Raw genomic sequence first — 27,841 nt, 5'->3', positions numbered from 1 at the left:
GATCATGATGGGGGAGTTTTCATGATGGAGCCTCTGCTGCTTGCGGGCTTCAGACAGGATGGCATCCAGATCTTTGAAATTAAGGACCCGCATTATGATAGGGTGAGGACGTGCACCCGGCGCCGGCCTGGGGGCCAAGGATCGGTTGGCCCACTCAGTCGTGAACCAAGGAGAAAGAGAGCCCCCAGGGACCCATGACTTCAGTCACTTTTCCAGGAAGTCCACCGCCCTGCCCTGCTCCACCCCCTCCGGAAATCCCACCAAGCGGAGGTTGTTGCGGCGGGACCTATTTTCTATGTCCTTCGCCCGACGATGCAATTCCTGAGTGTGCGACTGGAGGCGGGCCACCTGCCGCTTGAGCTGTTGGACATTGTCTTCCACATCGGAGATCCGGGTTTCAGTCTCTTTAATCCGGGCAGTTGCGTTGCGGAAGTCCTGCCGCATTAGGGTCATGTCTACTCGCTCTTCTGCGATCTTACCCTCCACCGAGGTCTGGGATGCATGGGTGGCCTGTAGGATGGTGGCCAAATCCGCCAACGGAGGAGCCTCCTGCTTGGCCACACTCCGGTTGCCCCCACATCCAAGGTGGTGAATCATCCATTTTTGTCTGGGTGGCAGGGGCCCTCGCTGACCTATCCATTTGCCCATGGCGGACCCCGGGGAGTCACGGAATCCCAAAGCCTCCTCGAGTGCAAGTGCAAGCAGCTGGCGCAAAGACCTGGGGTGAACCAAGGTGCCTCACAAAACGAACGGCCAGCGGAGGAGAAAGCAGGAGAAGGGTCAAGATCCAGAGGTGTATACAGGACCCCCTCCACCAGATCCACAAAGCGATCTGCCGGGGCGGCATCCCAGCCTAGACGTGGATGGGCGGGCGCAGCAGCAGGTCCAGGACCAGAGAGTCGACACAAGCAAACGTCCCTGGGGCCGCAGCTGTGACCAATGACCCAGGAAAGGCCTGAGGAGAGGACCCAAGAACCACTCAAGTCCAGCCCCCCAAAACCACAACCGCAACCCCGAGGGCCTCCAGTCCCCCAGGTACGCCCCTCGTAGGGGCACCACCACCTGAAATGGCGGCCGAAGCACTCCCACACAGACCTCGGGCCAGAGTTGGGAATCCCAGTAAGTCACGCCTTCACAACCACCTCGCCGCCCAACCCCCACGGCTCTATCCGACCACAGTAGCCGAGTACCGCACTCCCCCACGCACCAGGCTGGTGGGGGGAAAGAAGAAGGATAATCCCCAGTGCACCACCACCAGATATGACGGCCAACCTCCCTCGCAGTCACCTCTCCCGCACCCCCGCCAAGCAGCACTCCTCCTCTCCACGTGACAGTAGAATGGGGGCAGACAGAAGCTCACTCAAACCGCAGCATCAGCAGGGCTCTATGCCATGGGCGCAGGCTGCACTGCCTGGGCCGACCGTTCTAGCAGAGTCAACCACATCAAGCGGGGCCACCACTGCAGGGTCCCAAGACACTCGCATGAGGCAGGGGGTCGAATAACCAGAGAGTCTGAGTCCGCGGCCACCTCATGTGCAGGTCAAGATGGAGACTTCAGCAGGGGAGCAAGGAGTGCAGAGCCCATCTCCCCCAGTGTCCATAGCACTAGGAGGAAGAGAGAGGCAAGGGGCAGTGAGCCGCTGCCTGCCCGAGGTCAGAGAGCAGGGCAACGACCAATGCAGTCCACCGGGTAGTCACTTGTCCCCAGGATCAGGCCGACATCACCAGGTCACCGGTGCGGACCATAAACATCCACCAGGAAGGAGCTGTGAGGGATTCCGCAAATGCGGCACAGAAGGAAGGCCCTCAAAGGAGGGGATGGGGACTGGTGAAGAGAGGCTGCCAGTCTCCGCTGCTCGGTCCAACGGCCGATTCCCGATACCAATGCCCTAGGTCAGTGCTCGTACCTCGAGCGGTTCCCACATCAAGTCAGGGTGTACTTTCTTTCTTTAGGTTGGCACTCCATCGCGGCCTAGCTCAGCCGGCATCCAGCAGGCCCCACTGCAGAGGGGCTCCCAGTTTTGCAGCGCAGAGCCCAGGGTCTCGAAGGAATGGGGGGCAGGTGAGGAGAGGCCACATGCCCCTGCCGCCCGATCCAGCGGCCGAACCTCGCCACCCGTGCAGAGACACACAAGGCCACCACACCATCTGCAAGACGCTCCTCAGCTGGCAGATCTTACCTCTCTTCCCATCGGGTACAGACAGCAATCCAGCTCCGGGCCCAGGGCAGACACCAGGTCGTTGCGGCACGTCTGCCGGATCACTGCCACAGGCGGGTCGTGGAATGCGGAGCTCCAAGTATCGGTAGGTTTACAGCCGGAGGCAAACTTCCCTGGCGGGCGCTGGGGCACCCTAGACTGTCCGGTTGTTCGCGCCGGATCACCGCTACCGCCTTTGTTGTCAGGTACTACCGCAAGGTTGCTGCAGTCCCGAGATATGCAGCAGTGGAGGCCGTCATCTTAGATCCACTCAGCCCGGGACAACAAGGCGAGTTGTGGGGCCGGGGGGGGGGGCGCGCGATTTCGGTCGCAGCACCACAGCCAGGCTCAGGATCACTTTGGCTACGGATCAGTGATATTTAGGGCTTTCGATGGTGGCAGATGAAGAGTGGATGACGGAGGGGTCTGGAGCTCTTCTAAAGTGCGAACGCCATCTTGACACTCTTGGCCATGCCCCCGGGAAGTAATTTAACTATATAAAATGTATTGATTATTTTTATTATTTATTAAAAGAATGTGTACTCAATGAATGTTATTTATCATTTTTTATTAATAATATTTTTTTAATTCATTAATAATTATGTTAATTATGGAAATACATTTAAATAAAAATGTTGTAGTTTTTTTTACTGGTGTGGTGTTATAGGGTAGGAAATAAAATGAATACATTTATGTTTTAAATAATTCTTTTGTTAATACTTGCTCTTTTTTAATAAATATTGTTTATAAATGTATTTATAACTTACTTTAAATAATATTTGTACCTTTTATGTTATATGTAATTAACATTATAATATGTGTTCTTTGTATATGTTTAATATATTTAATTGTATATTTTTTAAATATTGTTGATTTATTTTTAAGATTATTTCATCTTTTTCTACTGTTTAAATGTTATTAGCAATCTTTGTTTCTCTGCTATCCAACACTTTCCCTACTGTTGCACTACCTGGAGGGGGAATAATCATTTTTACCCCTCTGCTATCCAATACTTTCCCTACTGTTAAAGTCACTGGAGTGGTAATAGTAATGTTTACCCTTCCGCTATCCAAAACTTTCCCTACTGTTGCACTCACTGAAGTGGGAGTAGTAATTGTTACCCCTCTGCTATCCAGAACATTCCCCACTGTTGCACTCACTGGAGTGGGAATGGTAATTTTACCTCTCCGATATCCACCATTTTCCCTACTGTTGCACTCACTGGACTGGGAATAGTAATTGTTACCCCTCTGCTATCCAAAACTTTCCCTACTGTTTCACTCACTGGAGTAGGAATAGTAATTTTTACCCCTCTGGTATCCAGAACTTTTCCTACTGTTGCACTCACTGGAGCGGGAATAGTAATTTTTACCTCTCCGATATGCAGCACTTTCCCTACTGTTGCACTCACTGGAGTGGGAATAGCAAGTTTACCCCTCCGATATCCGATACTTTCCCTACTGTTGCACTCACTGGAGTGGGAATAGTAATTTTTACCCCTCCGCTATCCAATACATTTTCTACTGTTGCACTCACTGGAGTGGGAATAGTAATTTTTACCTCTCCGCAATCCAAAATGTTCCCTACTGTTGCACTCACTGGAGTGGAAATAGTAATTTTTACCCCTCCGCTATCTGGAGTGCCTGTTGTGGACATTTGCCAGGCTGTGACATGGGTGTCAATCCATACATTCTTGACACACTTCTGCCTTGGTAGCCAGGTCTGGAAGGAAAAACACTTAGCCCATTTGGTCCTGCAGAGCTTATTGCTTTAAGCCATTCCACAGACTCTGGTACTACTTTGGCTCTATTCACAAGGTGAGGACTCTGTTTAGAAGTACCAATGAGAAGAACAAGTTATTCATCTTTGATAGCGTTCTTTTTGGTGGATACGCTATCTTTTCTACCCAACAACAGATTCCTCAGCGCCCTCAAACCTCCCCATTCTGTGGAATGGAGTCCTTTTTAGGGGTGGGCAGTAATCTCTACTCCATCGGTGGAGTTTGCAGAGTTTTGGCACCCTGTGCTCTGCTTGGAGCATGGAGTTTGGCAAATAATTCCACCAGCATATTGTAATTCGCTGGCGCGCTCACTCTACATGTGCAGAGAGGTAAACAGAGCAGCTGCAAGACTACGTGCTGTGTGCTCTTTGTAATTACTGTACTGGCAAAGTGCACCTGGACGAGCTACAATAGGACACCTGGTTTCTCCATAGCCGTGCTTGCCATTTGGCGTAGGAGAAAAGCTGTAATGGCTAAGAAGCCCCTTATAAGAGCCCTCTATAGCGTGTGGAGCATGGTACTTTGGTGCCGAAAACCTTGACGATGATGGGAATTGAAGGAAGACTGCAACTCTATTATAAGAATCTCAAGCGTGCTAAACCTGAATATGTCGCTGGGATGCCTAGGGCAGCCTCTCCCCCGCTTGGGCGCACGGGCGGTGATGTTACAGTCCCCTCAAGAAGTAGCAGGGCCAGGTCTTCTGACACCCTCCCACTCTGAGTGCCCTCCAGAAAAATGGCAGGCTGTTTAACCAGAAAACGGCCTTCCAACATCCATGCATGTGTCTTGAATCAAAAACAACGGAGTTAATTTAACGAGGCGTGAAGGGGTTGGAAGGATACATGGAAGAGTATGGCTATTTAAATAAGCAAACAGTGAGCTGTTGTGCACATAGATCAGGTCGAACGAGGGTGAGAATAATGGAAGCCATTCACTGAAGAGAAATCCATCTTCCCCATTACGTTCCATGTGGACTTCAGAAATATAGAGAACCACGCCATCATTCACGGCTATCATAAGGGGTGGCTAAGCAATACACTGCTTGCTCGTGGAACTTTGTAGAATTTGAATCTTTTTTCATTAAGTTCCCGGAATCCTGCGGAGTGGAACTCTGCGAGCTCTGCCCAGGCCTAGTCCATTTGCCTTCCTTACCACTCAAAAGAGATTTATCAGAGGTAGGTAACTTGTTTATTGGCAGATTTTTAGAGGATGCACCTACACAGGTATGTTTCAGGGCACTGTTCATCTTTATCAAAAGGAATAGGAACCATGGACACTCCTCCTTTGGATCGACAAGTGGGCACAACAAACCCAACACAAAGAAAGGCTGAGGCTCTGTTTGTACTGTTCCAGGAAATACATGAAAGCATCATCAGGTCAGAGTGGATGTTGGTTTCAGATGTAGGGGTAGGCAGAGTACTGTTGAGTTTCTCAACCCCATGACCTGGTCCTCCTAGGCACAGTCACATGGCGAGTCAACCAGCAAGCATTTCTGCAAAGAGAACCAAGGAGACCCATTTAGGAATCAGGTAGCTGGGATACTTCCTACTACCAGGTTCTTAGTCTACAGCCATGGGCAACAGGAGGGACTGCATTACGATGAGATCTGTACAGCTGGATAATAGAAACAGGAGCCCTTACAAATGCTGGAGCAGGGGTCCAGTGAGTCAATTAGTCAGCAGCAGGCTGTGCAGCAGGCGCAGAACCTCCTCGGCTGACATGAGTAGATATTGTGGCGGCTTGCTCGCGAGATCCAGAGTTGTTCAGATCACTGGTTGCACGTAAACAGCAGAATTTGTGGTGAGGAGGACCGGATAAGGGGATTTGAGTGCTCATTTCCGTTGATCGATCATAAAATGGATCCAGTCAAAAGCTTATGATAAACTTCAATCACTCAGATAGGCAGTACAGTTGTTGAGACAAAATCAGCAGCTTGCAGTATTGCATATCATCATTCAAGTGCAAATCAAGTAAAGTTGGAGACATCGGAGGGGAAGATGGGCATACCATGGGGCAACTCATAACTATTGCATAAAGATTTAGCTTATCTTTTTGGTTAGGAGTGCTTGAACTGTGGAAGTACCAAAGGTAGAGCATCAGGCTACTTCAGTCCAGTTTAACTACAAATCTTAGCTAACTTGGCCTGCAACATATCATTAAATCTTTTCACCCTCTCAGAGGACTCTGGGTTGCAGGTAGAGCTAACTTTTTGGTTGGTTTCTAAAGCATTACATAGGTTTAGGACTACATTGTAGTGTAGCGTTCTAGTGTTCCTGCCGCGTCACGGCAGGGAACGCTGGGAGCGCAGGTGGTCATGTTGGGCGGTGTAACTCCAGCCTTGTTCGGAGCTGGTGCTGTTCCCGGCGCTCCTGGACATTGATAAATAAATACACACAAAATAAACGTGGTGTCCACCTCTCATTACCCCAGGGCCTCCTACAAATTGGCGACGAGGCTGGAGAGGCGGACACGCCCACATTTGGCCCCGATACACGGCGCGACCAGGACGCGCGGACCGGGGGGGGGGCACATCACAAGCGCGGCAGCGGAACAACGGGGGGGGAGCACCCGCTGACGATCCACGGGTGGTGACACAGCGACAAGGAGCTGTGGGCCTGTGCACGTGAAGGACCAGGGAGAGGCGGTACGTCCAGCCTACACAGCACGAGGAGCGCGTCTGCAGATGAACTGTGAGTGCAGCACTGCCCCTCCCCTGCTGGTAGCAGAGGTGGGCACCCGACAGCAGTCAGTGCAGGCATACATATCCACAGCTCATGAGCGAAAGTAGAGGGTCCAGGAGGTGATTTTACCACATACCCTCAACAGGCCTGCCCCCCCCTCACCCCCCAGCAACCAGGAGCAACTACCCCTTGAGGGAAGTGGTGCCTTTCCCTGCAGTAGAGGCAAGCACATTGGGAGCACAGCAAGAGAGGGTGCTGCCCACCACACACCAGGGGAGCACAGAGAGAGCCAATCGAGGCACCACCTCAACTGACCACACTCCAAAGCAGCAGCAATTAGTGTACCACCACCAGGCAGCCAAACGGATAGGAGGTCATAGATGAGCAGCAGACCCCAGGAACACTCCAAGGGTACCCCGAAGCGCCAGACGCTACCACACCAAGCAACCACATGCCAGCAGCAGGAGGTACGTCAAGCAGCCGGGAGACATCTGAACCTGGAGCACTAAGGACAAGCCAGGGGGGCAGAAAACCTTCCGCCTCAAGCAAAGACTACAAGCCCATGTGAGCAGAGTGCACCGGGTAGTCCCTCGCCCAGGACAGATGAAGAACCACTGCGTCTGCAAACAGCCATGTGCACCCAAACCTTCTCTCTCACAAATCCAGTTCCCTTCCTACCGAAACTGGGAGAACTGGCCATGAAATGGGAAGACTGGAAAGAATACTTCCTGAACTACCTGTCGGCACTGGAGGACGAAGGGGGTGAAGTCTTTCCGAGCAAGCGGAAAAAGAAGATCCTACTACACAATTTAGGCCCAAAAGGCACCAGGGTGTACATGAACCCAGTAAAGAGAACAAGGCCCCAAGATGATGACGATGTTTTCCAACATGCCATAGAAGACCTGGACAGCCACTATCAACCAGTGGTGTGCACTGCGATCGATTGCTTCAACTTCTTTCAAAGGAAACAGAACGCTGGGGAGTCAGTGGATGACTATGTATCAGCGCTGAAGAGATTGGCAGTCACATGTAAATTCGGAGGCCTCCATGATGACTTCATAAGGGACCAGATCATCATGCACACGGTGAATACATCCATACAGGAGAAGCTGTGGGTCAGCGGCAATGCCCATCTCAAAGAGATAGTACCTATGGTCAAAAAAGGGGAACTCTCAAAGAGTTGTGCGGAGGCCGCCAAAAAGGACAGTGCCAGCAGTGCAACAGTGGGCAAGGTCACAGATGCCAGTACCCAGGAGCGGAGGAAGCCACCCTCGGGAGGATTGAGACAGCCCAAGAAATACATCAACAAAATGCCCACGAACCAGAGACCCCAAGGAGAGGACAAGAAGAGTTGCTATAGGTGTGTTTGCTGGGCACACGCTCCCAACGACAAACGATGCCCTGCCTTAAGAGCTAAATGCATATACTGCAGAATAATGGGACACTTTGAGAAAGTCTGTAGGCGCAAACCCCGGAAAACATCAGTCAAGTACGTGGCGCAAGACTCAGAGTCTGAGGAAGGAGGAGGCGAAGACGAGGAAGACAATGTGCTGTGCATTGATGACCTAGTCCTAGGCATAGACTGCTCCAGGACGGGCAAACCGCTGTGTGACCTTTCCATAGGTGGGATCCAAGTCACCATGGTCGCTGACTCAGGGTCTTCCTACACCATCATACAACGCAGCATTTGGGACAGAGACTCTGGAAACTCTGGAATTCACTTCCTTTGCCCATCAGATGCAGTCCTACGCTCACCAGCTTCCATAGACTGCTTAAAACGTGGTTATTTGATCAGTGATTCCTTCAGCGCGCTGTCCCCTAAGAATCACATGCGCCGAGACACCTTCGGGTAATTGCGCGCAATACAAATCTCAAAAACATAAACATAAACATAAACAAACTTTGCGAGGAGAATAGGCACATCCCTCCAGTCTCCTTCACAGGAAAACCCATTCCCATGGTGGGGTACCGCCCTCTACAGTTTGAATTCACAGGACGTATGGCTGAAGGGAAGCTCTATGTGGCGGAGAAGGGACCGTCAGTGCTGGGACGGGTGGATCAAGGAGAATGAGGGATCCTACTAAACCCAGAAGGCACGTCGCAAGTGCTGATGACGGATCACGCACAAACAGACCAAGCCAACTCATGGAAGACGAGGTTCCCGACGGTCTTCGGAGGCTCCATCGGTAAACTGACAAAGTTCACTCACAAAATATGCCTCAAGGAGGGGGCCAAACCAGTGAGCAACAAAGTGCAGAACATACCTTTTAACTGTCGGCATGCAGTACAACAAGAATTGCTGCGCTTGGAAGACAATGGAGTAATAGAGCCCATCAAGAGCGCAGAATGGCTGGCACCCTTGGTCGTTGCCCGGAAGACCAATGGGAAGGTACGCCTATGCATAGACCTGCAGGAGCTCAACAAAAACATCATCCTAGATAAGTTCCCGTTGCCCCGGATAAATGAAATGTTTGCCCAGACGAAGCGCATCAAATGGTTCTCCACCATAGACCTAACCTCAGCATACCACCAGATCGCACTACATCCCACGTCCAAGAAACTAACATTGTTCATCACGCCGTTTGGGTGCCACCGGTTCTGGGGGATGCCATTCGGTCTAGCATCCGCCGCAGCGGTGTTCCAGAAGTGAATGCATAAACTTTTCAGGGACACAGAAGGGGTGCTCAATACTTCCAAGACGATATCCTGGTCATGGGAAAAGCCAAATCAGACCATGACGCCAAGCTAACCAAAGTTCTGCACATTCTGGCGCAAAACGGTCTCACAGCTGAGTTCACTCTCAAAATGTGCCTCAAGGAGGGGGCCAAACCAGTGAGCAACAAAGTGCGGAACATACCTTTTAGCTGTCGGGATGCAGTACAACAAGAATTGCTGCGCTTGGAAGACAATGGAGTAATAGTGCCCATCGAGAGCGCAGAATGGCTGGCACCCTTGGTCGTTGCCCGGAAGACCAATGGGAAGGTACGCCTATGCATAGACCTGCGGGAGCTCAACAAAAACATCATCCTAGATAAGTTCCCGTTGCCCCGGATAAATGAAATGTTTGCCCAGACGAAGCGCATCAAATGGTTCTCCACCATAGACCTAACCTCAGCATACCACCAGATCGCACTACATCCCACGTCCAAGAAACTAACTTTGTTCATCACGCCGTTTGGGTGCCACCGGTTCTGGGGGATGCCATTCGGTCTAGCATCCGCCGCAGCGGTGTTCCAGAAGTGAGTGCATAAACTTTTCAGGGACACAGAAGGGGTACAATACTTCCAAGACGATATCCTGGTCATGGGAAAAACCAAATCAGACCATGACGCCAAACTAACCGAAGTTCTGCACATTCTGGCGCAAAACGGTCTCACAGCTGAGTGGGACAAGTGCAAGTGCAAGTTCGGAGTAACATCAGTCACGTACCTGGGCCACGAGATCAGTGACAAAAGAGTCGCACCCAAACAGACGAATGCCAAAGATATAAAGGATGCCCCCACACCTAGAAGCAAGGATGACATCCGTTCTTTCCTAGGAATGGCGGAATTCTATAGCAAATTTGTACCTCACTTTGCCACCTAAACGCACAACCCGAGTCAGCAACTAAAGGAGAGGATCACCTTTGCATGGTCGGAGGCAGCTCAAGAGGAATTTCGACAAATAAAGGAGGAAATCTGTGAAGCAATGCCTCTACATGGCTTTGACCAACAAGCTTTTTCCATCCGCACCACACATGCGAGTGACAGAGGGTTAGGGGTAGTCCTTATGCAAAGGTCTGAGGAAGGCGAAATGACAACAGTCAGCTTCATGTAAAATCCTCTAACCCCGAACAAAGAAAAGTTCAGTGTGATAGAATAGGAGATGCTGGCGGCGATCTGGGCAATGGAAAGATTCCGCCAATTCCTCTGGCGCTCCAGGTTCCTGTTCAGAACAGACCACGGGCCATTTAGGAAGGTGCTCACATCCAGTGGACATGCAAATGCTACCCCTCGCATAGCAAAAATGACGCTGTGGTTGCTGGACTACGTGTACGATGTTGAGTACATCCTGGGTGCCAAAGACAAGGTAGCGGACTACCTCAGCAGGACTGCAGCAATGGAGGACGCACCCAACAAACGGGCAAGGATGCATACACCATAGCCTTCACAGAAGACCAGAAGGCATTCATAAGCGCACAAGAGTGGAGAGAGGCATACGACAACGATGCAAGTCTCACAACACTTAAACGGTTCATAGTTACTGGATGGCCAGAGAAGAAACACTTGGGAGCAGAACACCGCAAACTCTATGGAGTTCGAGAGGAACTGTCAGTTGGAGACAACTGTGTATTCATACTACGAGGAGACAAGATAGTTCCGCCAAGCCAAATGATAAACCGATTACGCTTAATACTGTATTAAGGACATTTTGGCATAGTGAAAACTAAGCAGAGGGCCAAGCAAGCATACTGGTGGCCGGCGCTAGACAGCCAGGTGGAGAAGCATGTCAGGGAATGTGTGTGTAGTGTGGCAACGCAGACAAGATGCAGACCACTCTGAGACCACCACTAGGGAAATTCGCCAATCCGGTAAATCCATGGGAAGAATTGGCAGTGGACATACTAGGCCCCATTTTAAACGCACAGAGTGCACCCAAATACGCAACAGTGTTGGTAGACAGGTACCTAAAGTGGCCGGAAGTTGAGGTGTGCGAAACCGTGGACACCGACACTGTACTGACATTCCTCACAGCCACTTTCCTGAGAGAAGGAATACCTTGTGATAATGGACCTCAATTTCGTCAGACAAATGGAAAGCTTTCATGGAACGTAACGGAATACAGATTAAACACACCCCGGTATATCATCCGGCCCGGAACTGCCTAGCGGAAAGATTTAACTGGGTGATCATGGGGTCAGTACAGGCAGCCATCAACGCCGGAAAGAATTCGGAAGCAGAACTTAAGAGTATGGTATGGGTATACCGTATCACCCCCACCAAGACTGGATATAGCCCATTCAAAATACTGAGAGGACGTGACCCATTTACTAGAGACAACATAGCATGGAAACAACGAACAGTACAGAGCAAATGGTCACCAGCGGTATTGCTTAGCAACTTGGAAAACGATTCAGAAAAGGGGGGTGGTGATGAACAGAGTGTCTGAATTAAGCAGACCACTCTTACCCAGTCCAAAGATCAGGGCTTGATCCATCACCGTTATTTAGCTCACTGCACCATCCCAGCTCAGAACCTGGCTATATGCAAATCAGTCTGTCCCTGGCCCAGTGCATCATGGGAACAGGGCAGACTAAACTACCAAGCCAATTCTTCACCAGAAAGGAGACAAGCTTCCGGGGACCGGTTTCTGGCATTTCAGCCGTCGTCGGCCCGGCTTGCTTGAATCCTGATGGTGCAGTGAGCAAGGGACTCATGTCTGAGTATACCCTGCCACACCTATAGTGGCCAAAAACGATTCAGAAAAGGGGGTGGTGATGAACAGAGTGTCTGAATTAAGCAGACCACGCTTACCCAGTCCAAAGATCAGGGCTTGATCCATCACCGTTATTTAGCTCACTGCACCATCCCAGCTCAGAACCTGGCTATATGCATATCAGTCTGTCCCTGGCCCAGTGCATCATGGGAACAGGGCAGACTAAACTACCAAGCCAATTCTTCACCAGAAAGGAGACAAGCTTCCGGGGACCGGTTTCTGGCATTTCAGCCGTCGTCGGCCCGGCTTGCTTGAATCCTGATGGTGCAGTGAGCAAGGGACTCATGTCTGAGTATACCCTGCCACACCTATAGTGGCCAAAAACGATTCAGAAAAGGGGGTGGTGATGAACAGAGTGTCTGAATTAAGCAGACCACTCTTACCCAGTCCAAAGATCAGGGCTTGATCCATCACCGTTATTTAGCTCACTGCACCATCCCAGCTCAGAACCTGGCTATATGCAAATCAGTCTGTCCCTGGCCCAGTGCATCATGGGGACAGGGCAGACCAAACTACCAAGCCAATTCTTCACCAGAAAGGAGACAAGCTTCCGGGGACCGGTTTCTGGCATTTCAGCCGTCTTCGGCCCGGCTTGCTTGAATCCTGATGGTGCAGTGAGCAAGGGACTCATGTCTGAGTATACCCTGCCACACCTATAGTGGCCAAAAACGATTCAGATAAGGGGGTGGTGATGAACAGAGTGTCTGAATTAAGCAGACCACTCCTACCCAGTCCAAAGATCAGGGCTTGATCCATCACCGTTATTTAGCTCACTGCACCATCCCAGCTCAGAACCTGGCTATATGAAAATCAGTCTGTCCCTGGCCCAGTGCATCATGGGGACAGGGCAGACTAAACTACCAAGCCAATTCTTCACCAGAAAGGAGACAAGCTTCCGGGGACCGGTTTCTGGCATTTCAGCCGTCGTCGGCCCGGCTTGCTTGAATCCTGATGGTGCAGTGAGCAAGGGACTCATGTCTGAGTATACCCTGCCACACCTATAGTGGCCAAAAACGATTCAGAAAAGGGGGTGGTGATGAACAGAGTGTCCGAATTAAGCAGACCACTCTTACCCAGTCCAAAGATCAGGGCTTGATCCATCACCGTTATTTAGCTCACTGCACCATCCCAGCTCAGAACCTGGCTATATGCAAATCAGTCTGTCCCTGGCCCAGTGCATCATGGGAACAGGGCAGACTAAACTACCAAGCCAATTCTTCACCAGAAAGGAGACAAGCTTCCGGGGACCGGTTTCTGGCATTTCAGCCGTCGTCGGCCCGGCTTGCTTGAATCCTGATGGTGCATTGAGCAAGGGACTCATGTCTGAGTATACCCTGCCACACCTATAGTGGCCAAAAACGATTCAGAAAAGGGGGTGGTGATGAACAGAGTGTCTGAATTAAGCAGACCACTCTTACCAAGTCCAAAGATCAGGGCTTGATCCATTACCGTTATTTAGCTCACTGCACCATCCCAGCTCAGAACCTGGCTATATGCAAATCAGTCTGTCCCTGGCCCAGTGCATCATGGGAACAGGGCAGACTAAACTACCAAGCCAATTCTTCACCAGAAAGGAGACAAGCTTCCGGGGACCGGTTTCTGGCATTTCAGCCGTCTTCGGCCCGGCTTGCTTGAATACTGATGGTGCAGTGAGCAAGGGACTCATGTCTGAGTATACCCTGCAACACCTATAGTGGCCAAAAACGATTCAGAAAAGGGGGTGGTGATGAACAGAGTGTCTGAATTAAGCAGACCACTCTTACCCAGTCCAAAGATCAGGGATTGATCCATCACCGTTATTTAGCTCACTGCACCATCCCAGCTCAGAACCTGGCTATATGCAAATCAGTCTGTCCCTGGCCCAGTGCTTCATGGGAACAGGGCAGACTAAACTACCAAGCCAATTCTTCACCAGAAAGGAGACAAGCTTCCGGGGACCTGTTTCTGGCATTTCAGCCATCGTCGGCCCGGCTTGCTTGAATCCTGATGGTGCAGTGAGCAAGGGACTCATGTCTGAGTATACCCTGCCACACCTATAGTGGCCAAAAACGATTCAGAAAAGGGGGTGGTGATGAACAGAGTGTCTGAATTAAGCAGACCACTCTTACCCAGTCCAAAGATCAGGGCTTTTCTGTAGCAACTTGGAAAAAGCACAGAAGATCTACACAGACCACTAAAACAAATGACACAACGTCAAAGAGTCATCACTGGCTAAGGGGGAATGGGTCAGAGTGAAGTTGGCTCAGATGAGAAGGAAAGGCGACAGCAAGTATAGCACACCCCTGCAAGTACAAGAAGTCTACGCAAGATCAGCCATATTAAGCAACGGAAAGATATGGTCTCAGGTCAGAATGTCAAGGTGCAACAAAGTGTTGAATTGTTCCAGGATAGGAGAAACACAACCAGAAAGAGATGACGATGAGAACCCGGAGGGGGAAGAAAACGACAGGAATAGAAGCACCTAGTGGCGACACGAGGAGCACCTATACACAAGAGACGACTACCACCAACACACTGAAGAATCCAGAAGACAAGGGTGCGCACGCTCTACGGGGAGACCAAGGAACGCGTGAATTGGCACAGGGGAGCCAAACACGAGAGACACCAAACCATGTTCCACCCGGCAACAGCAGGGATACCCGGACGTGCACCCCGGTGAAACACACCCGCACAGGAAGGACCGTGGTGCTGCCCAAAAGGTATTGAGAGTTCGACATAAAGACTTAAACACCTACGAGTAAGAACTATCCTTGGGCAGTGTAAGTTTTGTTCTTTGTTAATTGCAGTGTTGATAAAGGGGGGAGATATGTAGTGTAGCGTTCTAGTGTTCCTGCCGCGTCACAGCAGGGAACGCTGGGAGCGCAGGCTGCCGTGTTGGCCGGTGTAACTCCAGCCTTGTTCGAAGCTGGTGCTGTTCCCGGTACTCCGGGAAATTGATAAATAAATACACACAAAAGAAACATGGTGTCCGCCTCTCATTACCCCAGTGCCTCCTACATACGTGTGGCACTAAATGAGTAGCCTTGTCAATCTTTACCTGTGGAATCTTTTAACAGTTTCTATGTTACAGTGATAACATCGGAAAGACACATAGGTAAGCTTCAATCCATTCAGAGGACATGGAAATTAAAATCCGAACATTAATTTAAGTGAAACATCGAGGCATTTGTGTAATCAATATAACAGCAGGTGAAAGGTGTCACATATAGGTGCATGAGCAGCGGGGATGGTTGTAACACACTTGGCATTGTCGTGGGCTCTACAAATAGCATAGGAATGGCAGAAGAAGGGAAGGAGATGCAAAACGAAGGGGTGTTTGCATCACAGATCATGTTTTCTCTGCTTTCGTGGGCAACACCTTGGTACTGTCAGACATGGTTTGGAAGCAACACTTTTTTGCTTGTCCCTCTACATTCCATCAAAATTCTTTTTCCAATCCACTTTTGATGAAGCAATGCTTTTCATATCAGAGGTGCAGGCTTGTAAATTGGCAAAGTATTTCAAGGAAGGAACGAGGGGCTCAATAATATGTAAAACACAGAAAATTAATTAGTTATGGGGTAGCTTCACTGGCAGATTGGTCAGATAAGGCATTCCTATAGACACTTTATCTTGTGTAGACTGATGGAATCACAATTAAAATGGGAATTTTAGTAGACAACTATATCACATAAAGTAAACCTTTTGCATAGTATCTATTTTTAACAGGGGCTGTAGGAGAGGTGAGGAAGCAATGCTGGTAGCTAGAGGAACCCAACATAATGAGTGACCCCAAAATCATAACTTGAATCAGTGAAAATAATTTCAGTTTTGTGAGCAGTCAGTATACAGGCTGCTGTGGAAGCAATCAATTCAGCAACTTGAGCAGAGTCAGCTTTCAAGAACAACAAACAGAGTAAGCTGTAGCTAGAGTACCTTCATTTTTTTTCTGTGGTATGAACCATGAGCATAATTCACAAGACCACAGCTTGGAAAAAGCCCATTAGTGAGCGAGATATACGGCTTGGTTATGTAGGTTGTGGTAAGAATACAATGATGAGGTTCGTCATCGACAGCAGTGCGAAAAAGAGATGCTGTGTTGTCAAGATACCTGGGAAATCTTTCCTCAGGAGCAGAAGAGAAGTCCTCAGTCCCCCCACTAATACCCAGGACCGAAATAAACATCTGTCCCTGGCATTCGCGAAGGGGAATGGGAGAAAAGAACGAGGCTCCTCAGTTTACTTCCGTATACTTTTAAGTCTTGCTATCTTTAACAATTAATAGGGACAAACTGTATATATCACTTATCTAATTTCTTAATACTATTTTCATATACTAGTTATTTACTCCTTAGGTTAGTTTACCTAAAGCATTTGAGGAATAGATTCTCTCTGAGATTATAGATATTTACATAAGTCTCTTCAGGGAAGAAGGAGAGAATATTAATGAGGACTCCTTCAATTCTGTTCAAAACAATGTGTTGAGATATATATATATATATATATATATATATATATATTGCGATTCAGCAAATAGATTCTGTAGTTGCGGGTGTGCCTCTCGTATTCTCCCCGTTCAAGTTTGCGCCAGATAGGTCTGATCCGCTTTAGGTTCAATAAGCAGCAGAACCGCTATGCATCTGCGGCGGTGCGCCCCCGGCCGGGTCAGCCGTATAAATCAAGGTCCACAAGTTACCCAAAGGGCGGGGCTCACTCCCTGATCAGCGTGTTCCACTTTGGATGAGAGAAAGGCATAACCAGCGTCAGCAGAGCCTGACGCGTTTCGGGATCCTCCCTTCTTCAAAGGCTTCTCTGCTTCTGAATGGCAGCCAACAAAAAGACATCCGTGTTAGTCCCTCTTTTATTGTAAGACTTGCACTCAGGTGAGTAAACAAATCCATGATGCATTATGGGACCGGTAGTCTTTACAATGATACCCCAGTGGGCTGAGGGCTGCGATTCAGCAAATAGATTCTGTAGTTGCGGGTGTGCCTCTCGTATTCTCCCCGTTCAAGTTTGCGCCGGATAGGTCTGATCCGCTTTAGGTTCAATAAGCAGCAGAACCGCTATGCATCTGCGGCGGTGCGCCCCCGGCCGGGTCAGCCGTATAAATCAAGGTCCACAAGTTACCCAAAGGGCGGGGCTCACTCCCAGATCAGCGTGTTCCACTTTGGATGAGAGAAAGGCATAACCAGCGTCAGCAGAGCCTGACGCGTTTCGGGATCCTCCCTTCTTCAAAGGCTTCTCTGCTTCTGAATGGCAGCCAACAAAAAGACACCAGTGTTAGTCCCTCTTTTATTGTAACACTTGCACTCAGGTGAGTAAACAAATCCATGATGCATTATGGGACCGGTAGTCTTTACAATGATATCCCAGTTGGCTGAGGGCTGCGATTCAGCAAATAGATTCTGTAGTTGCGGGTGTGCCTCTCGTATTCTCCCCGTTCAAGTTTGCGCCAGATAGGTCTGATCCGCTTTAGGTTCAATAAGCAGCAGAACCGCTATGCATCTGCGGCGGTGCGCCCCCGGCCGGGTCAGCCGTATAAATCAAGGTCCACAAGTTACCCAAAGGGCGGGGCTCACTCCCTGATCAGCGTGTTCCACTTTGGATGAGAGAAAGGCATAACCAGCGTCAGCAGAGCCTGACGCGTTTCGGGATCCTCCCTTCTTCAAAGGCTTCTCTGCTTCTGAATGGCAGACAACAAAAAGACACCGGTGTTAGTCCCTCTTTTATTGTAACACTTGCACTCAGGTGAGTAAACAAATCCATGATGCATTATGGGACCGGTAGTCTTTACAATGATACCCCAGTGGGCTGAGGGCTGCGATTCAGCAAATAGATTCTGTAGTTGCGGGTGTGCCTCTCGTATTCTCCCCGTTCAAGTTTGTGCCAGATAGGTCTGATCCGCTTTAGGTTCAATAAGCAGCAGAACCGCTATGCATCTGCGGCGGTGCGCCCCCGGCCGGGTCAGCCGTATAAATCAAGGTCCACAAGTTACCCAAAGGGCGGGGCTCACTCCCTGATCAGCGTGTTCCACTTTGGATGAGAGAAAGGCATAACCAGCGTCAGCAGAGCCTGACGCGTTTCGGGACCCTCCCTTCTTCAAAGGCTTCTCTGCTTCTGAATGGCAGCCAACAAAAAGACACAGGTGTTAGTCCCTCTTTTATTGTAACACTTGCACTCAGGTGAGTAAACAAATCCATGATGCATTCTGGGACCGGTAGTCTTTACAATGATATCCCAGTGGGCTGAGGGCTGCGATTCAGCAAATAGATTCTGTAGTTGTGGGTGTGCCTCTCGTATTCTCCCCGTTCAAGTTTGCGCCAGATAGGTCTGATCCGCTTTAGGTTCAATAAGCAGCAGAACCGCTATGCATCTGCGGCGGTGCGCCCCCGGCCGGGTCAGCCGTATAAATCAAGGTCCACAAGTTACCCAAAGGGCGGGGCTCACTCCCTGATCAGCGTGTTCCACTTTGGATGAGAGAAAGGCATAACCAGCGTCAACAGAGCCTGACGCGTTTCGGGATCCTCCCTTCTTCAAAGGCTTCTCTGCTTCTGAATGGCAGCCAACAAAAAGACACCGGTGTTAGTCCCTCTTTTATTGTAACACTTGCACTCAGGTGAGTAAACAAATCCATGATGCATTATGGGACCGGTAGTCTTTACAATGATACCCCAGTGGGCTGAGGGCTGCGATTCAGCAAATAGATTCTGTAGTTGCGGGTGTGCCTCTCGTATTCTCCCCGTTCAAGTTTGCGCTAGATAGGTCTGATCCGCTTTAGGTTCAATAAGCATCAGAACCGCTATGCATCTGCGGCGGTGCGCCCCCGGCCGGGTTAGCCGTATAAATCAAGGTCCACAAGTTACGCAAAGGGCGGGGCTCACTCCCTGATCAGCGTGTTCCACTTTGGATGAAAGAAAGGCATAACCAGCGTCAGCGGAGCCTGACGCGTTTCGGGATCCTCCCTTCTTCAAAGGCTTCTCTGCTTCTGAATGGGAGCCAACAAAAAGACACCGGTGTTAGTCCCTCTTTTATTGTAACACTTGCACTCAGGTGAGTAAACAAATCCATGATGCATTATGGGACCGGTAGTCTTTACAATGATACCCCAGTGGGCTGAGGGCTGCGATTCAGCAAATAGATTCTGTAGTTGCGGGTGTGCCTCTCGTATTCTCCCCGTTCAAGTTTGCGCTAGATAGGTCTGATCCGCTTTAGGTTCAATAAGCAGCAGAACCGCTATGCATCTGCGGCGGTGCGCCCCCGGCCGGGTCAGCCGTATAAATCAAGGTCCACAAGTTACCCAAAGGGCGGGGCTCACTCCCTGATCAGCGTGTTCCACTTTGGATGAGAGAAAGGCATAACCAGCGTCAGCAGAGCCTGACGTGTTTCGGGATCCTCCCTTCTACAAAGGCTTCTCTGCTTCTGAATGGCAGCCAACAAAAAGACACCGGTGTTAGTCCCTCTTTTATTGTAACACTTGCACTCAGGTGAGTAAACAAATCCATGATGCATTATGGGACCGGTAGTCTTTACAATGATACCCCAGTGGGCTGAGGGCTGCGATTCAGCAAATAGATTCTGTAGTTGCGGGTGTGCCTCTCGTATTCTCCCCGTTCAAGTTTGCGCCAGATAGGTCTGATCCGCTTTAGGTTCAATAAGCATCAGAACCGCTATGCATCTGCGGCGGTGCGCCCCCGGCCGGGTTAGCCGTATAAATCAAGGTCCACAAGTTACGCAAAGGGCGGGGCTCACTCCCTGATCAGCGTGTTCCACTTTGGATGAAAGAAAGGCATAACCAGCGTCAGCAGAGCCTGACGCGTTTCGGGATCCTCCCTTCTTCAAAGGCTTCTCTGCTTCTGAATGGGAGCCAACAAAAAGACACCGGTGTTAGTCCCTCTTTTATTGTAACACTTGCACTCAGGTGAGTAAACAAATCCATGATGCATTATGGGACCGGTAGTCTTTACAATGATACCCCAGTGGGCTGAGGGCTTCGATTCAGCAAATAGATTCTGTAGTTGCGGGTGTGCCTCTTGTATTCTCCCCGTTCAAGTTTGCGCCAGATAGGTCTGATCCGCTTTAGGTTCAATAAGCAGCAGAACCGCTATGCATCTGCGGCGGTGCGCCCCCGGCCGGGTCAGCCGTATAAATCAAGGTCCACAAGTTACCCAAAGGGCGGGGCTCACTCCCTGATCAGCGTGTTCCACTTTGGATGAGAGAAAGGCATAACCAGCATCAGCAGAGCCTGACGTGTTTCGGGATCCTCCCTTCTTCAAAGGCTTCTCTGCTTCTGAATGGCAGCCAACAAAAAGACACCTGTGTTAGTCCCTCTTTTATTGTAACACTTGCACTCAGGTGAGTAAACAAATCCAGGCTGCATTATGGGACCGGTAGTCTTTACAATGATACCACTTTGGGTAACTTGTGGACCTTGATATATATATATATATATATATATATATATATATATATATATATATATATATATATATATATATATATATATATATATATATATGTTTCTCACCAAGCACAGCGGCCGCTGTGCGAATGCATTTCCACTCCAGTCCTTCACAAAATCTTCAACGAGAAAGTCGCGTGTGCTCAAGTTGTTTCATTCATTCATGATAAATATTCATAGTCATATCCAACATGATTTCACCCTGTAATTCATATATCTCTCGTAGTCGATAGGTCAACCCTGACCAAAATTGATGTGAAACTTGTTAAATGTTTCGAGTTAGTCAATTTAAACCATACATTATAGCGTGTCCGTGCACAACAAAAACAAATCTATTATATATATTCCACATGGACTTTATATAATGTCCGTGCACTTTAAATACTCAAATCATAAATCATTGAATTTGGGTCATTGCTACCCCCAGTACCTGGACCTATTTCTACGCTCATCAGAGACTATAATCGAATTGTCGATTATAGTCTCTGATGAGCGTAGAAATAGGGTGAAATCATGTTGGATATGACTATGAATATTTATCATGAATGATGAATGTGTTAACAGTTGCTTTATTTAATCAACAAATCAGACGAATAATCCACGTGGAATGCATATATTAGACTTGATCAGCTTGTAAATAACAATGTTATAAGATGGCCGCCAATGTTACAGGTTCCACGTCCTTTGTCTATGTTTATCTCACTGACATCACATGTGCACTTTGAAACAACTTTATTTAAAAACGTCATTTCCGTTACACGAGTTACCTGTGAGCAAGGCGAGAGTTGAATCGCCAAAACGCGTTGGGTTTTTGTTCCTTGTTTTCCGTGTATCTACATGCTGGAACCAAAATGAAGAAATAAAACAACTTGAGCACACACGCCTTTTTCGTTGAAAATTTTGTGAAGGACTGGAGTGGAAGTGCATTCGCACAGCGGCCGCTGTGCTTGGTGAGAAACATAATGTTTACAGGGCGACCTCTACCCCTGGCATGCACCGCAGTTACAGGTCCCGATGAAAAAGGAGGAAGTGGATTTGTTTATATATACCTAGGCTGTGAAGGTGCTGCTGTGGAATTGAAATAAATACACGCTTAGAAAGGGCCTCCAAGCATTTGGTGCATCTTTGTCTAGATGTTATGCGGCCTGCACCAGGGTCGCGGAGAGCCCCCGCCGCGGAAGAGTGGATCCGGTGTCATTAATTCCAATGACACTTATGGAAGAGCGTGTTGATGCCCACAGCGAAGATAAGCACAGTCAACATCCTTGAATATCCCGAGTTACCCACTTGAGGGATTTAATCTGTTGTGAGGAAAAACGGCAGTGTACACCTACTAAAGGATTATTGTATTGATGTGGAAACAACAAGTACCATACTGCACAGCGGCGAAATGTGAACGCAGCACTGCCTTTCCCCATTGGCCATTTTTCCTGGATAAAGGGCGTGGCAACGCCCGAAACGCGTCGGAACTATAATGGTGACCTTTCTGCTCGAGCTAACCTAGGCTGTGAAGGTGCTGCTGTGGAATTGAAATAAATACACGCTTAGAAAGGGCCTCCAAGCGTTTGGTGCATCTTTGTCTAGATGTTATGCGGCCTGCACCAGGGTCGCGGAGAGCCCCCGCCGCGGAAGAGCGGATCCGGTGTCATTACTTCCAATGACACTTATGGAAGAGCGTGTTGATGCCCACAGCGAAGATAAGCACAGTCAACATCCTTGAATATCCCGAGTTACCCACTTGAGGGATTTAATCTGTTGGGAGGAAAAACGGCAGTGTACACCTACTAAAGGATTATCGTATTGATGTGGAAACAACAAGTACCATACTGCACAGCGGCGAAATGTGAACGCAGCACTGCCTTTCCCCATTGGCCATTTTTCCTGCATAAAGGGCGTGGCAACGCCCGAAACGCGTCAGAACTATAATGGTGACCTTTCTGCTCGAGCTAACCTAGGCTGTGAAGGTGCTGCTGTGGAATTGAAATAAATACACGCTTAGAAAGGGCCTCCAAGCGTTTGGTGCATCTTTGTCTAGATGTTATGCGGCCTGCACCAGGGTCGCGGAGAGCCCCCGCCGCGGAAGAGCGGATCCGGTGTCATTACTTCCAATGACACTTATGGAAGAGCGTGTTGATGCCCACAGAGAAGATAAGCACAGTCAACATCCTTGAATATCCCGAGTTACCCACTTGAGGTATTTAATCTGTTGGGAGGAAAAACGGCAGTGTACACCTACTAAAGGATTATCGTATTGATGTGGAAACAACAAGTACCATACTGCACAGCGGCGAAATGTGAATGCAGCACTGCCTTTCCCCATTGGCCATTTTTCCTGGATAAAGGGCGTGGCAATGCCCGAAACGCTTCGAAACTATAATGGTGACCTTTCTGCTCGAGCTAACCTAAGCTGTGAAGGTGCTGCTGTGGAATTGAAATAAATACACGCTTAAAAAGGGCCTCCAAGCGTTTGGTGCATCTTTGTCTAGATATATATTATATATATATATATATATATATATATATATATATATATATATATATATATATTGAAAGATGAATCATTGGAAAATTTCAATAAAAAAGTGGAAGAAATTACGAAACGGATCTCCAAACATGAAGATGAGATTGTCGCTAAGAAAGAGAGGAAATTCCTCAGGGATCAAATAGATTATCAACCAGGTAGAATTTTCACGTTTAGTCGCAAGTACAACAATATAAAAAGGAAAGGAGTCCAGGCTAACCTTGATAAAGTCCAACTAAATGCAGAATCAGAGGAAGATGTAGTCGAAAGTGATATCTCAGAAGACGGTCAGACACCAACATCCAAAGACCCAAGTATGCCGCAGAATTTTTGGGAGGAATTCAAGCTAATGAATTAATCAGCACAAGCCCAAAATTGGCAAATAGACAGAGGCCGGGGAAAGGGACAAGTGTTCAGAGGAAGAGGCAGAGGAAGAGGTGCCTTTGGAGGAAATACCATCAAAACCAGCAACAAACCAGGAGGGGCGGAAGGCGGTGGATCAAACAAAACCCAAGTGGGAGTGGAAACACGGGGCCAAAAGAACAAAACAAGAGGAAAATGAACCAGCTAAATGTGGTAAATTTATCATCTCGTTTATTATCTTCATGCGACCTCCAACTTTTGTTACTCTAAAGAACGTATTGACCTCTTCAAATTTACTAGGAAATTACGCCTACACAAGTGGAATAAACTCAAAGTAAAGAATGTTGGCACAATTACTACCTTGAATGTGCCCGCTTGTGAGACAATTAACGAAGTTGATACCCTGATTGCCCTCAAAAGTCTGGAACAGGGCACTCCAGTTGATATTCCCATCGATGCTACAACCATGGGTTTTAATATTTACCTTAATCATCCCAATCCTCTTAAACCTAAGTCAACTTTCAACCCGACCCTTCCCTTCTGCAGTATTGACACCTTTGAATCTTTGGTCATTATGATTTTAAAAACATGGCTAAAAAGAACTGGTGGTCGAATGACAATTTAAGCAAAAATGAAAGACTTGCCTTAAGAACTTTGGAGGGTGATCCCTCAATTGTCATTCGACAGTCGGACAAAGGGGGAAATGTTGTAATCATGGCTGTACAAGACTATTTGGGAGAGGGTATGCGACAATTGAGTAACAAGGAGTGCTATGAAACAACTTATATGCAGGTCATAGAGAGTAGCAATAACACCTATGGGGATATGCTAAAAGAGTGGCGCACCAAGGGTATTATTGAATGGAATGAATATTCTTTTTTGTTCAATCGTAACCCCAAAATAGCAGTCCTGTATTTGCTAGCCAAGCTCCATAAGAATCCCGTTAAACCCCCGGGAAGACCGATTGTATCTTCGATAGGTTCTCTGTTAGAGAACACATCGAAATACATAGATTACTTCTTACGCCCGTTTGTTGAAAAGGTATCTTCGTACCTGAAAGACAGTAGAGATTTCATCAATAAACTGAAAAATGTCGAGTGGCAGGATGACTATCTACTTATTTCATTAGACGAGTGTAGCTTATACACGTCTATTAGACATAAGGACGGGTTTGAAGCATGCCGTCAATTCCTGAGATCTAGGTCTATTTCTTATTTCAATCACACTGAAATGATCCTGCAAATGATGACCTTCTGTTTGGAACATAATTGCTTTATCTTCAATGAGACTTACTATCGACAAAGGCAAGGGACGGTGATGGGCACTTGTTTTGCTCCCAGCTACGCCAATCTCCTGATGGCGAGCTGGGAGCAACAGGTGGCAAGAACACACAATCTATACCGCAGCCATGTGATAACGTGGTTGCGGTATATAGACGATCTTTTCATCGTCTGGAAAGGTCCGAAGGCCCTTGCTGAGCTCTTCATTGAGGATCTCAACAAGAATGATCTAAATCTTGTACTACAAGGCCAAATCCACAACCAGACGATGGTGTTCTTGGATTTAACTGTGAAAGTTGCAGGCAAAAAACTAGTTATAAAACCCTATCGCAAATAAACTGCTGGGAACACACTGCTACACGCAGCAAGCGACACCCTAAAACATTGATCCGCAGCATCCCTTTTGGCGAGTTCCTCAGGGCTCGGAGGAATTGTAGTACGGATGAAGATTTTAGATCAGAGAGTATCTGTATGAAAGAAAGTTTCAGAGAGAGAGGTTACCACCCCAATGTCGTTGAAGAAGCCTTTTTGAGAGCTAGCAAAATTGAACATTCGACCTTGCTAGTCTCTAAGGACAAACCTGTGTCTATGAATGAAAAGATCAGATTTATTTCCACCTATCACTCCAACTCATGGCAGGTTCGCAAAAGCCTAGCCAAACATAGAAGTGTACTCAAGACGGAGCCTGTATTGGCAGAAGTCTTGGGAGACATTCCTAACATGACTTTCCGTAAGGCAGACTCACTCAGGGACAAACTGAGTAAAAATGAAATAAGCACCAGCATTTGCAGAAACAACGATATTAAGGGATTTTTTACATGCATGAAATGCAAAGCTTGCAAGTACAGTAATAATGTTAAAAAAGTTTTTTACCCTGTGGAAGAGAAAGAAAGAACCATATGTAAACATCTCACTTGCTTATCAGAATATTGCATATACGTTTTGGTCTGTCCTTGCTCTAAGAAGTATGTTGGAAGCACAATGTTTTCAGCAAAAAAACGAGTGTTGGAACATATGAGGGCGATTCAGAATAAAGATCAGACCTCACCAATTGCCCGACATTTCGAAGAACTCCATAGTAGCAATCGCAACCTATTGAAGTTTTTTTTGTAATTGACAAACTACCACCAATGAAGAGAGGTGGTGACAAAATTTGAAAGTTGCGACAATTAGAAAAACGCTATATTTTAGACTTAGACACGCCTAATCCCAGAGGTCTTAATTCCGAAGAGGAAATGACATGGCATTTGGGGGAGTAAAATTGTTGTTTGGTCCATTTCCTTTGATTAGTGTTTTCTGTTTACTGGTGTCTATATAGGGCCGTACCTTTCTGAAGATGACCTGTGATGTATAGTATTTTATCTAGACTCCGAGAGCATCCTGCATGCTTCTCTGTTGTTTTAAATTTATTAGTTTAATAATCAAGAGCACAATTGTACATTTTTTTCAATCAGTTTTTGCACTGTCACAATTACTGAGTATCATAACTATGGTATGTTCTACATCGGGGATATGTGGTATTGTAGAATCTGATCAGTTTTTTTCTCTCTGTCTAGGCATTGAGGAGTAGCTGCTTACCTATGGCCTATACCCACTGGGGTCACAACATGAAGCATATCCATATCAATGTTACAAATTTTTCTGTCACTTGACAAATATATCCTGATTCGGCAACTGTAACTTTATACACCCACTGGGGTTACATTGTTTAGGTCTAAGCACTGTATGCATGCATGGCACTGGTTAATTGTCATCTTTGAAGCTATGCTAGATCTAACAATAACAATGTCGATAATTGTGTTCTATGAATAATTTACTATACAGCTATACCGTTTATGTAATAGAACACAATATATTTTTTGATCAGTTGCTCAAGGTGGTAAATGCTAATAGAAAAATGTTAGCCCATATTCACTAATAGTGTATTTTACCACTACAAAATGGCTGCTAAGAAAAAGGTGTACTCAGTCCTTTGTTTATTTTTCACTTTTGCACATTCGGAGATCTCACGTGATTTGTGTTCAAAATAACTTTATTTATAGTTTCCTAATGAATGTATGAATCATCCGTGAACAAGGCGAGTGTATCGCCGAAACGCGTTGGGACTACGGTTCCAGATGCCTGATTCCATGCTGTTTATGAACTGAAAAAAGAACCCTTGGATCACATTTGATTTACTGTGGTAATTGACCTCGGATTGGAGTGCATTGACGTGACTTGGTTACGTTTTGTGTCTATGGATATATATATATATATATATATATATATATATATATATATATATATATATATATATATATATATATATATATATATATATATATATATATATATATATATATATATATATATATATATATATATATATATATATAAAACAACACTCCAGGTGCAGGCTCACCGCGTGACTCCAGAACGAGAGGGCGCGTCACCATCCAGCGCCTGCTTGCTGGTAAAAACATAAAAGCTATGCTCTCTTCCAAGTAAGTAGACAGCGCGACACAACTCCGGGGAACAAGATATGGCTTTAATGATTTTTCCATGTGCAAAAGAAAGCTGTCCCTGAAACGCTCGGCATACGCGTTTCAGCCTTCAAGCGGCCTCGTCAGTGCCAGTCTCAAGGTGTCTTTGGAGTTCCTGGGGGTCAACGCTGTTATGCTGTTCCCGAGACCACTCCCAGTCAGGTGGTTTCGTGCCCCTCCTCCACTCAGATGATATTCAACTGTTTTGCTTACATTCTCCAGCCCGGTATATATATGGTGTGCATTTGTGATCAAGACAGTGTTTCACTGTCGAAACGCTTAATGCTGGGCACTTGCCACAATATATGAAAGCTAATAACTTTGCAATAAACGCATTTTAAGCAAACAAAGCACGCTGTGGTCCGTACCTGATTCTTGCCAGGACAGTAGCAATACAGGAGCGTGGATTTCTTCATCTATCTATCTATCTATCTATCTATCTATCTATCTATCTATCTATCTATCTATCTATCTATCTATATATATATATATATATATATATATATATATATATATATATATATATATATATATATATATATATATATATATATATATATATATATATATATATATATATAT

The sequence above is a fragment of the Lissotriton vulgaris genome, chromosome 1_1, assembly GCF_964263255.1.
Source record: "Lissotriton vulgaris chromosome 1_1, aLisVul1.2, whole genome shotgun sequence".
Classification (NCBI taxonomy): Eukaryota; Metazoa; Chordata; class Amphibia; order Caudata; family Salamandridae; genus Lissotriton; species Lissotriton vulgaris.
Note: the sequence above shows the minus strand (reverse complement) of the source record.